Consider the following 12,611-nt stretch of genomic DNA (forward strand, 5'->3'; position numbering starts at 1 on the left):
ACACTCCACATTCTTAAAGTAGATAAATAAACCGGTAATATGAATGGAAATATTGTCATGGTTCTTTCCATTTAAAAAATCCGAAACGAAAACCAAAAAAACCCAACCATATAGACATCGGGCCTGGAATGTAAACAAAAATATTATGTTGCTCCCTGGCAATCAGAAAGTGAAACCAACTTGCAGTAAAAGTGAAACTGATGAGCCTATATTTATTGTAGGAACTAGGTAAAAAGTAAACATAAGTGAACAATAAGTTGTTTTCATAACTTAAAAAAAAACCCACCACTTTGTGGACAATGTTTTATGGACATGTTAGTGACTTAATTTTAAATCTTGTTTTTCAAGGTGGTTTCTGACTAGATTGTAAAATTTCACTGTAGACTACCACTTGACATGTAATGCCTCAGTTCAAAAGGTAACTTCTTTTGCAAGTTTCAAAAATACTGGCTTTTTTATTTTTAGAACTTGTGGGTACTCGGTGGTTGGTTTTTTTTAATTATCTGTTTAAATCTAGTACAATGTCTTAAAATTGCTTCTTAAAAATATGTGATCTCAAATACTGTCAACTGCTGTAATACACGTCACAGCCCTGCAAAGACCTAGGTGTATATAGCTAGGTCTGCACATAGGAGTACACTCATTGGAGCCAGGACTTCCACAAGGTCACCTGCTTATATGAAGTTAATTATTTGCAAGATTTGGTCATATATATATGTGTGTGTGTGTGTGTGTGTGTGTACATGCATATTCATATTAGGGGTGTCTGTCTAAAAAAAACTTGGTCCCTAATTGAAGGTAGAGTCTGTCATAGCTCTGTGTGGTGTGTGTATGTGGTAGGCAGCTGAGCAGGCAGTGTCCAAACCATTACTCTGAAACTCTGTGCTAGGTAATCCAATTGTTCATTGCTTAAGTTCCAAGAGCCAATTTTTGAAAGGTATTTAGATGTCTAAATACCTAAGGACTCAGCATGGGGAAAGGCTGAAGGGTCTGGTCTGGAGATCTAAGTGGCTAATGTGCTCCTAGTAGTGGAGTAGTAATACATAGCTCTTTTGCTTCATTTTTCATCAGTAGATAGATCTCAAGATTATTTATAAAGGAGGTTGGTTTCATTATCCCCATCTAGCAGGTGGGGAAACAGAGGCACAGAAAAGTGAAGTGACTTACCCAAGTTCACCCAGCAAGCAAGTGGCAGACTGGGAATAAAACCCAGGTCCCCTGAGTCCCAGAATAGGGGGCAGGTTGTGATGGTTGGGTAGTGGAGTGTTTGTATACAAATTTGAACAGGATCATGGAATGCCAGAAGCTAACTGGGTACAAATATGCTTGTTGAGAAGACCCAGAAGATCATAAGAACGGCCATACTGGGTCAGACCAAAGACCCATCCAGCCCAGTATCCTGTCTACCGACAGTGGCCAATGCCAGGTGCCCCAGAGGGAGTGAACCTAACAGGTAATGATCAAGTGATCTCTCTCCTGCCATCCATCTCCACCCTCTGACAAACAGAGGCTAGGGACACCATTCCTTACCTATCCAGGCTAATAGCCATTAATGGATTTAACCACCATGAATTTATCTAGTTCTCTTTTAAACCCTTTTATAGTCCTAGCCTTCACGACCTCCTCAGGCAAGGAGTTCCACAGGTTGACTGTGCGCTGTGTGAAGAAGAAATTCCTTTTGTTTGTTTTAAGCCTGCTGCCCATTAATTTCATTTGGTGACCCTTAGTTCTTATATTATGGGAACAAGTAAATAACTTTTCCTTATTTTCACTTTCTCCACACCACTCATGATTTTATATACTTCTATCATATCCCCCCTTAGTCTCCTCTTTTCCAAGCTGAAAAGTCCTAGCCTCTTTAATCTCTCCTCATATGGGACCCGTTCCAAACCCCTAACCATTTTAGTTGCCCTTCTCCGAACTTTTTCTAATGCCAGTATATCTTTTTTGCGATGAGGAGACCGCATCTGTCCGCAGTATTCAAGATGTAGGCGTACCATGGATTTATATAAGGGCAATAAGATATTCTCAGTCTTATTCTCTATCCCTTTTTTAATGATTCCTAACATCCTGTTTGCTTTTTTGACTGCCGCTGCACACTGCGTGGACGTCTTCAGAGAACTATCCATGATGACTCCAAGATCTCTTTCCTGATTAGTTATAGCTAAATTAGCCCCCATCATATTGTATGTATAGTTGGGGTTATTTTTTTCCAATGTGCATTACTTTACATTTATCCACATTAAATTTCATTTGCCATTTTGTTGCCCAATCACTTAGTTTTGTGAGATCTTTTTGAAGTTCTTCACAGTCTGCTTTGGTCTTAACTATCTTGAGCAGTTTAGTATATCTGCAGACTTTGCCACCTCACTGTTTACCCCTCTCTCCAGATCAATTATGAATAAGTTGAATAGGAGTGGTCCTAGGACTGACCCTTGGGGAACACCACTAGTTACCCCTCTCCATTCTGAAAATTTAGCATTTATTCCTATCCTTTGTTCCCTGTCTTTTAACCAGTTCTCAATCCATGAAAGGATCTTCCCTCTTATTGCATGACAACTTAATGTACACAAGAGCCTTTGGTGAGGGACCTTGTCAAAAGCTTTCTGGAAATCTAAGTACACTATGTCCACTGGATCACTCTTGTCCTCGTGTTTGTTGACCCCTTCAAAGAAGTCTATTAGATTAGGAAGACATGATTTCCCTTTACAGAAACCATGTTGACTTTTGCCCAACAATTTATGTTCTTCTATGTGTCTGACAATTTTATTCTTTACTATTGTTTCAACTAATTTTCCTGGTACTGACATTTGACTTACTGGTCTGTAATTGCTGGGATCACCTCTAGAGCCCTTTTTAAATATTGGTATTACATTAGCTATCTTCCAGTCATCGGGTACAGAAGCTGATTTAAAGGACAAGTTACAAACCATCGTTAATAGTTCTGCAATTTCACATTTGAGTTCTTTCAGAACTCTTGGGTGAATGCCATCTGATCCCAGTGACTTGTTACTGTTAAGTTTATCAATTAATTCCAAACCCCCCTCTAGTGACATGTCAATCTGTGACAATTCCTCAGATTTGTCACCTACAAAGGACTGCTCAGGTTTGGGAATCTCCTTAATATCCTCAGCCATGAAGACTGAAGCAAAGAATTCATTTAGTTTCTCTGTAATGACTTTATCGTCTTTAATTGCTCCTTTTGTATCTCGATCGTCCAGGAGCCCCACTGGTTGTTTAGCAGGCTTCCTGCTTCTGATGTACTTAAAAAACATTTTATTATTACCTTCTGAGTTTTTGGCTAGCTGTTCTTCAAACTCCTTTTTAGCTTTTCTTATTACATTTTTACACTTAATTTGGCAGAGTTTATGCTCCTTTCTATTTACCTCACTAGGATTTGACTTCCACTTTTTAAAAGATGTCTTTTTATCTCTCACTGCTTCTTTTACATGGTTGTTAAGCCATGGTGGCTCTTTTTTAGTTCTTTTACTATGTTTTTTAATTTGGGGTATACATTGAAGTTGGGCCTCTATTATGGTGTCTTAGAAAAGTGTCCATGCAGCTTGCAGGGATTTCACTATAGTCACTATACCTTTTCATTTCTGTTTAACTAACCTCCTCATTTTTGCATAGTTCCGCTTTCTGAAATTAAATGCCAGAATCCACAGAATAGTGTACTGCTCAAAGTACACTATTCACTGTCTTCAGTAAGCAAAGCCAGGAGTCCTGTGTAGCACAATCTTGTGTGTTAAGCATGGCTGTTGCCAGGCCTTGTCTTGTGTCCTCTCCCTAATCTAGTATACTAACTATTGTATCACTAGATTGACATTAAAGTAAATCTTACAAGTCCCAACTTCAGTTTTTCAATGCACTTTATATTTTTGTACTGAAAAGTTGCCTATTCTACAATTTATCAGGAGGTAGCTTCATCTTTTCACAGCAAAGCAGGGAATAACTAGATTAGGTTTGTTTTTTGCTGCCTAGAAGGCAGATATGGATTAATACTGGGGAACAGAGAGATCTCTTTCAGATTAAGAAGATAAAGACAAGTAGGCACATTGACAAAAGCTGTAAATGTCTGCATACCACTGTAATAAGATAAACAATAAGTGCACTAGAATGCCTAATGATGGAAAGAGGACTTTGGCAATTACTCTCCTTCCTCTATCTTTTCATAATGTCTGTCAATGATATACTGTAATATCTGGCTGTAACTATGTAGACTCATAGACTTTAAGGTCAGAAGGGACCATTGTGATTATCTAGTCTGACCTCCTGCACATTGCAAGCCACAGAACCTCACATACCCCTTCCTGAAATAGACCCCTAACCTCTGTCTCAGTTACCGATGTCCTCAAATCATGATTTAAAGACATTGTTACAGAGAATATACCATTTTATACTACTTTAAACCTGAAAGTGACCTATGCCCCATGCTGCAGAGGAAGGCGAAAGATGCAAGAGTAATACGGAACCTAAAAGATTCCATAAAAATCTAATGAGAATTTCAGTGGTGAGGACTATGCCGTGGAATACTATATTTTCCTCTTATCCTCATTTTAGTCAAGATTAACACAATGAAAAAAATATATACCTACAATACTAGCAAGATGCCTTCTATTATTCTGAGCTCTTAGAGAGAAAACTTTCTCTTAGTTGCTTGTGAGAGGGATTCCTGAAAAGAAATGGTGAAAGAGGGCCAGGAGAGACAGAACTGAATAGTGTAATCTTTCGTCACTATTTATAGTTAGCAGTTTCGCTATGTGCTACAAAATGAGACATGATCCCATACTTAGTCCTGCCATGAGTGCAGGGGACTGGACATTGGCCTGGGATGGCGAACTGCGGCCAACGAGAGCAGTGATCGGCCGAACCTGCGGGCGCGGCAAGTAAACAAACCAGCCCGGCCCGCCAGGGTGCTTACCCTGGCGAGTCGTGTGCCAAAAGTTGCCGACCCGTGGTCTAGGTAATACTTAGTCCTGCCATGAGTGCAGGGGACTGGACTAAATGACCTCGTGAGGTCCCTTACAGTCCTACAATTCTATGTTTCTATAATAAACAGTCTTATTAAAAAGTTGGGGGGGGGTTTATTATGATTTTGGAATAAGGGAGGTAGTCTTGAAACTTATCTTTCCCTTTCTGTTGTCACTGTAAATCCAATGATGTGTGTCTTTATCAGCAGCTGCTGCCATTGCAGTCTTGGAGAGTTCCCCTTCCACACCTGCAGAACACTTGACCCCATGAGGGGAAAGTAGGATTAGGAAGGACATGTTTAGTGAAATCCTGCAAGCCGGTGCTGCATCAGACTGCAACCAAAGGGCCTGGAGGGCTGACACAGCAGAGAGCATTGAGAAGGGACAGGAGAAAGGCCCAAGAAACCGAGAAGGCGATGCACCAACACATAATAGGGCTTCTCAGACAGCAAACACAAATGCCGCAGACCCTGGTTGATGTACAGTCCATGTGTCTGACTCTTCACTTTTTGCAGTCCTTAGAGAACTCCATGGTAGTGGCTCCCTACATACCCCAGCATTCCACATGGCATCACAGGCTGCATCCATACCTCTACCACTCCATGTCAGGGGACAGCAAAGAATGGTATACATGTAGCCACAATGGACTCTGTGCACTGAAATGGACAATTTTTTTTCTACCTTTCTAATTTCAAAGTGCCATTCTGTTAATTTATATTTACAGTTTGTATAGCATTGCCTGTTTTTTCCACATTGTTTTTCTGTACTGTTTTTGCCACTCAATAAATTTTTTTTTTTTTTTTTTTAAATAAAATTGTTTATTAGTTCACAACACGTTGTAGAGTGCATAGGGGTACCCAAAGCATCCAGTACATTGTAAATGTAGAGCACCAGATAACTCATTGGGTATTTTCCTGAGCCTGTCATATTTATAAAAGTACACCAAGCACCGCATTGGTGCTGTTAGGAATTAAAGCTTTAGGCCTAGAGAACTGTCCACCACAGCCTGTTAAAATGCTCTTTTAAAGCCTTCTTTAATGGCATAGTTTCACATTCAGCTCTTGTAATAGCCCTTGTGTCTGGCTGTTCAAAATCAGCAGACAGATGTTCTACCTCCACCGTGGTGGTAGCTTTCCCCCATTTGCCTCAGAAATTTTGCAGGTCACAACATGCAGCTATAACCACTGGGATATTGTTTTAACTGAGATTCAATCTAGTGAGTAAACATTGTCAGCGTCCCTTCAATCTACCAAAAGCATATTCAACAGTCATTCTGTACCTGCTGAGCTGATAGTTTAATCTTTGCTTGGTGGTAACTAGTGTATAGTTTCATGAGCTAGGAGAGCAAAAGGTAGGCTGGATCCCCCAGAATCACAATTGGCATTTCAATATAGTCAGTGGTAATCTACCAGTGAGGAAGGAATGTCCCTGCTTGCAGCTTTCGGAGCAATTTTGTGTTCATAAAGATGTCATGCACCTTCCCTGACCAGCCCCCATTGATATCGGTGAAGTGTCTCCAATGATCCATTGTTTGCATAACCCTTTTTGTTGATGTACTCTATGGCAAGGTGGACTAGTGCCAAAATGGGGATGTGTATGCCATCTATTGCTCCACTGCAGTCCAGGAACCCCTTTGCTGCAAATCTATCTACTGTGTCCTGCATGCTACCAAAGGTCTCAGTCCTGTGTAGCAGATGATGATTAATGGCCGACACACTTGCATGACAATGGCACCCACCATGGATTTTCCAACTCCAAACTGATTTCCCACTGACTAGTAGCAGTCTGGCATTATACGTTTCCAGGGTGTGATTGCCCCTTGCTTCTCAGCTGTCAGTGCAGCTCAATTTGGTGTTCCTTGGTGGAGACCTGGGGAGAGGTCAGCACACAGATCCAGAAATATATATATGGCCTTTTGCATCCAAAAGTTCTGTAGCCACTGCTTGTTGTCCCAAACTTGCATTATGATGTGATCCCAGTAGTCAGTGCTTGTTTCTCAGGCCCAGAAGCAGCACTTCACTGTCTGCAACTGTTCCGTGAACTCCACCAGCAAACTTGAATTGTTTTATCCCTTCAGAATCTGTCCTTGAAGGCATCATCATGTCCCCTGTTGTTGTGGTTGTTCCTGCGAGTCTCCAAATATAGGAGAATCATGTGTCCTGTATTTACAACAATCATGAGAATAATGCATAGCTCTTCAGGCTCCGTGCTTCTGTTATAGATGGTGGACATCAAAAAGTATCACAGGTTTGTAGGATTTAAAAAAAAAAATGTACAAAAATTATGGGATGGGTTGGCAAGCTGCATGCTGAGAACTTGAGCCCCTACCTCCCAGAGATCCCTGGGTGAATCATTTCTATCCCACAACACATTGCAAAAATTTTCCAAAAGGCATTGCTTGGGGGGGGGGGGGGGCGGCGCGGGGGGGCAATACTGGAATTACAATCCATCGTGCTTTGCACTTTGCATTGACACAAGCATTCCTGGTAGATATGTCCAGTGCCACCACAAGCTGCTAAGTATGCATGCACATGAGTGATATACTAACTTCAGTGGCTGGATGCTGCCGTAATTTGTGTCAACCAAAATTTGTAGTGTACGTGTGCCCTAAATTACTTTAACTGTTCATAAAACTTTGATCTGTTAGCACTGGCAAAACAACTATGTAACTTTAGGCTGAAGCATGGAACTAGGCCACTGAACTGTAATTGCCTTCAAAGTTTTTGGGTGGGAGGTTGCTTATCTAGATTCATTGTGTTGACTTTCTGCTTGATTTTTCCCCAACAGCCTCATATAAGCTAGACCCTTACTTCCATACAGGGAAGTCTAATAACAGTATAACTAGACAGTAACTTTACCTCACTGACTAGCTCCTCCTGGCCCTTGGGCTGTGGGTAAAAGAGCAAGTGCCTGCTGGAGCTGGGGACGGAGAAGGAAGGGAAAAGCAAGTTTGAGCCGGAATAGGGGGTAGGAAGAGAAGAGTGAGCTGCCGCCGGAGCCTGGGGGAGCACAGAATGTAAATTTCTGTGCCCATATACAATATCAATAAAACTATTAGATCAGTATTATTTAATAATTACATAGTAGTTCTATGTGTACTACAAAGATCATACTAAAAACTACCACTATAACAGTGAATATTTGAAATATTTTTTTAAAAAGAGGAAGCCAGTCAAAAAGGAGGAAATTACTTGACATGGAGTTCCCTTACTAATATAATTGAGTCACTGTATGTATTCGTACCCTTAAACAAAAAAGGAGGGCAAGAAAAAATGATTACTTGGCAAGGTTCAAGAAGTTTTTGAGCCAATCAGATTCCTTACTAAAATAAATAATTTATTTCCAATCCTTGGGGAGTTTATTGAGAGGAACCTAATGTAATGGGGGGTGGGAGGGGAGGGCTGTAAAATGGAAATTAGGAGGTCTAATAGGTATTTTGAAGAACTATTAATCAAAGGTGTAAAAAAACAAACTTGGGGTCATCTTTCTTTTTTTGCAGCATGTAGTGAAATTGTATAGGAGGGCATTGTAAATTAGTGAAGAAAGGGTACACTGTTCAGTTCTGTGTCTCCAAGACCTCATTCCTTTTGAGGGACCCCTCTCACAGGCAACTAAGTGCTTAAAAGCCCCATTCAGCAAATTGGGGCCTGTTGTGGTAGGCACTGTGCATGCAAAGAACAAAAAGACAGTCACCTACCCCAAAGAGTTTACAGGCCAAGTAATGGATGAGACAATAAGTGGATACAACAAGCGTGTGTGTTGTACTTGTTTGCCTTCTTCAGATGACTGGTTTGTCAAGGCCTAATTTCCACAAAATGATTTTCCTTAGGTGTAATCTATTACCTCTTCAAGAGTTCGGTTCTCTGTATTACCCAAGAAGAATCTACCCTTGCTATGGTTCATACTCACTTTAATCATACTGGCTCTATTCTACAGCAGCTACTCCTTTCCTTCCAGCAGAAATGCCTTGCAGACATGCAAAAAATTTCTATGAACAGACTCATGGGTCAATTGGATCCTTTCTGGAGGCTCCAGGTTTTACCGTTGTCTTTCCATAAGTGCCCTCATTTGAAAACTATGGCTGAAACCTTTGCAGTATTGATTTACAGCAGAGCAAGTTGGAAAATTGAATTTCTGTCCTGCAAGAAATTTTGGCATTTTGAAATTTGTATAAAAAGTCAATCATTAAATATTTTAATTCTAAAGCATCTAATGATCATGTCTAAATGTTTTGGATAATGTTGAAATATTTTAGAATGTAAATACTTTATAAATATTAAGTAGTTACATACTTTATTTTTACATTGTGAATATTACAAATGTAAAAGTCAGAATGAAACAAAATGAGAAAGTCGGAATGAAATACTCTATTTCTATCATTCTATCATTTTGAAATGTCTGTCAAATTTCATTGAAATTGATGCAGTCCTGCAAAACATTTGTTTTCACGAAACTGCATTTTTCTGATGAAAAGCTGTTCCATCTAAATTTTTTCACCCAGTTCTAGTTAACAGCAACCCGTTGTCTAAAATGGAAACAAACATCTTACAAAGGACATTTAAAAAAAATTCCGAAGTAATAGGAGGACTAGTTTGTGAGCAAGATGGAATTCTGTGACACTGGGTTTTGCTCTGGTTGCTGGATCTGAAATCTAGGTGTGGAAACCTGGTGAAACTACAAACAAAAATATTGACAAAACCCCTTAAGTAGCTTTGGGTTGTAGTTCTTGTTTGTGAAAACTAGCGCTGTCAATTGATTGCAGTTAACTCATGCGATTAACTCAAAAATTAATTGCGATTAAAAAAAATTAATCGTGATTAATTGCACTGTTAATAGAATACCAATTGACATTTATTAAATATTTTGGATGTTTTTCTACATTTTCAAATATATTGATTTCTATTACAACACAATACAAAGTGTACAGTACTCACTTTGTTATTTTATTACAAATATTTGCACTGTAAAAATGATAAACAAAAGAAATTATATTTTTCAATTCATCTCATACAAGTACTGCTGTGCAGTTTCTTTATCGTGAAAGTGTAACTTACAAATGGAGATTTTTTTTGTTACATAACTGCACTCAAAAACAAAACAATGTAAAACTTTAGCACCTACAAGTCCACTCAGTCCTACTTCTTGTTCAGCCAATCGCTAAGACAAACAAGTTTGTTTACATTTATGTGAGATAATGCTGCCTGCTTCTTGTTCACAGTGTCACCTGAAAGTGAGAACAGGCATTTGCATGGCACGGTTTTAGCCGGCGTTGCAAGGTATTTACATGCCAGATATGCTAACCATTCATATGCCCCTTCATGCTTTGGCCACCATTCCAGAGGACATGCTTCTATGCTGATGATGCTCATATTAAAAAAAAAAAAAAAAAAAAAATTTAAATTTGTGACTGAACTCCTTGGGGGAGAATTGTGTGTCTCCTGTTCTGCTTTACCTGGATTCTGCCATATATTTCATGTTATAGCAGTCTCGGATGATGACCCAGCACATGTTCATTTTAAGAACACTTTCACAGCAGATTTGACAAAACGCAAAAAAGGTACCAATGTGAGATTACTAAGGATAGATACAGTACTCGACCAAAGGCTTAAGAATCTGAATTGCCTTCCAAAATCTGAGAGGGACGAGGTGTGGCGCACGTTTTCAGAATTCTTAAGAGTAACACTCAGATGCAGAAACTACAGAACCCAAACTATAAAAAAAGAAACTCAACCTTCTGCTGGTGGCATCTGATTCAGATAATGAAAATGAACATGCATCGGTCTGGTCTGCTTTGGATTGTTATCAAGCAGAATCCCTCATCAGGGTGGTTGAAGCATGAAGGGACATATGAATCTTTAGCGCATCTGGCATGTAAATATCTAGCGATGCCGGCTACAACCGTGCCATTCAAACACCTGTTCTCACTTTCAGGTTACACTGTGAACAAGAAGCGGACTGCATTATCTCCTGCAAATTGCAACCAAACTTGTTTGAGCAATTGTCTGAAGTAGGACTGAGTGGACTTGTAGGCTCTAAAGTTTTACATTGTTTTATTTTTGAATGCAGTTATTTTTCTGTACATAATTGTACATTTATAAGTTCAATTTTCTTGATAAAGAGATTGCACTAAAGTACTTATTAGGTGAATTTAACATATTTCTTTTGTTTTTTACAGTGCAAATATTTGTAATAAATATAAACTGAGCACTGTACACTTTGTATTCTGTGTTGTAATAGAAATCAATATATTTGAAAATGTGAAAAAATCCAAAAAAATGTAAATAAATGGTATTCTGTTATTGTTTAACAGCATGACTATTATTTGTAATCGCACGATTAACAGCAATTAATTTTTTTTAATCCCTCGACAGCCGTAGTGTAAACATGTAAAAAGAATTTCTTTAGCATGCTTAATAATTCTGGTAGCCCAGATACAGACCTTGTGGGTCACTGCCTAATTCTATATATTCTGATATCACCCTCATCACTGTAATACAGGGTTCGGCAACCTTTGGCACGCGGCTCGCTAGGGTAAGCACCCTGGTGGGCCGGGCTGGTTTGTTTACCTGCCGCGTTCGCAGGTTCGGCCGATCGCGACTCCCACTGGCTGCGGTTCGCCATCCCAGGCCAATGGGGGCAGCGAACCACAGCCAGTGGGAGCCGCAATTGGCCGAACCTGTGGACATGGCAGGTAAACAAACCGGCCTGGCCCGCCAGGGTGCTTACCCTTGTGAGCCGCGTGTCAAAGGTTGCCAATCCCTGCTGTAATATGTGAGCTCCTTCCAATAGTGCTTTAAGCAGAGAGAGTAACATCTGTCACATGTGATTTGTTCTCTTTAATTTTCTGGCGGAAAATTATGTATGGTCATTTTGTTTTGGTAGGGTTCTGTTTTAGGGTTTTTGGTTTTTTTAAATGTGCATGCTGTTTTGTGTGTGTTAGAGAAGGCTAGATGGAAGAAGTGTGCCTCACACTTGAAGTGGAAGATGGTGAGGTTTGTGGTGGTGTATCAGTTGCCCTCCTGCACAGATGAGCTTTTATCTTTATGGTAGAAATTTCCATTTTGCCTGAGGAGTGAAGTTGCCATTAGCTCCTGTGGGAGCCTAACCACAAAAGAACCCTACTGAAGAAAGTGTGCGCACCAGCACTGCTCTCCGCTGTAGCCCATTGGAAGGACAGTGCCTCTGATTCACAAGAGCTGTAAGAGGACGCAGGCTGAAGCATATACTGACTGCTTCACAAGGAAATTGGGAGACTCCCCTATCTTCAACATTTCTAATACATCACCATGCTATCTAGGCACAAAATAAAACATTATTTAGCATTGACTTCATTTTGAAGGTTCCTGTTGTTCCTTTTATTTGTTTCCCCCCGCTTTGTAGTTTATTATTTATCATAGTGGTAGTACCCCAAGACTCCAATCAAAATCAGGGCCACATTGTATTGGGTGTTGTACACAAACAAGTGTAATTTTTAATGCCTTTTTTAAGAGAGTGTCAGGAAAATAATTAGGTGAGAGCTCCATCTGATCTTCAGTTCTGAAGTTTTGGGGGGCAGATGGAAGGGGGACCTGTCATGGACAGTGCTGTGGTCCTGCTCTCAAGTCTTTGAACCTAGGCTCTGTCAACTTGAGTTTTGGT

General features: G+C 39.9%; 1 protein-coding gene across 5 annotated transcripts in view; it reads left to right on the forward strand.

The window, feature by feature from the left end:
• The window catches only part of FNDC3A (fibronectin type III domain containing 3A), a 195,462-nt gene that overhangs the window by 983 nt on the left and 181,868 nt on the right, over positions 1–12,611 (forward strand). The window contains exon 2 of one of the 5 annotated variants that reach the window (XM_065581235.1): positions 349–418. The exons of 3 other annotated variants lie outside the window; for them this stretch is intronic. The gene's annotated coding sequence lies outside the window, so the exon portion shown is untranslated. Of the gene's footprint in view, positions 1–348; positions 419–7,050; positions 7,221–12,611 lie in introns of all 5 variants that reach the window. One more of the 5 variants, XM_005287137.5, reaches the window with a different exon arrangement.

Source organism: Chrysemys picta, chromosome 1, assembly GCF_011386835.1.
Source record: "Chrysemys picta bellii isolate R12L10 chromosome 1, ASM1138683v2, whole genome shotgun sequence".
NCBI lineage: Eukaryota > Metazoa > Chordata > Testudines > Emydidae > Chrysemys > Chrysemys picta.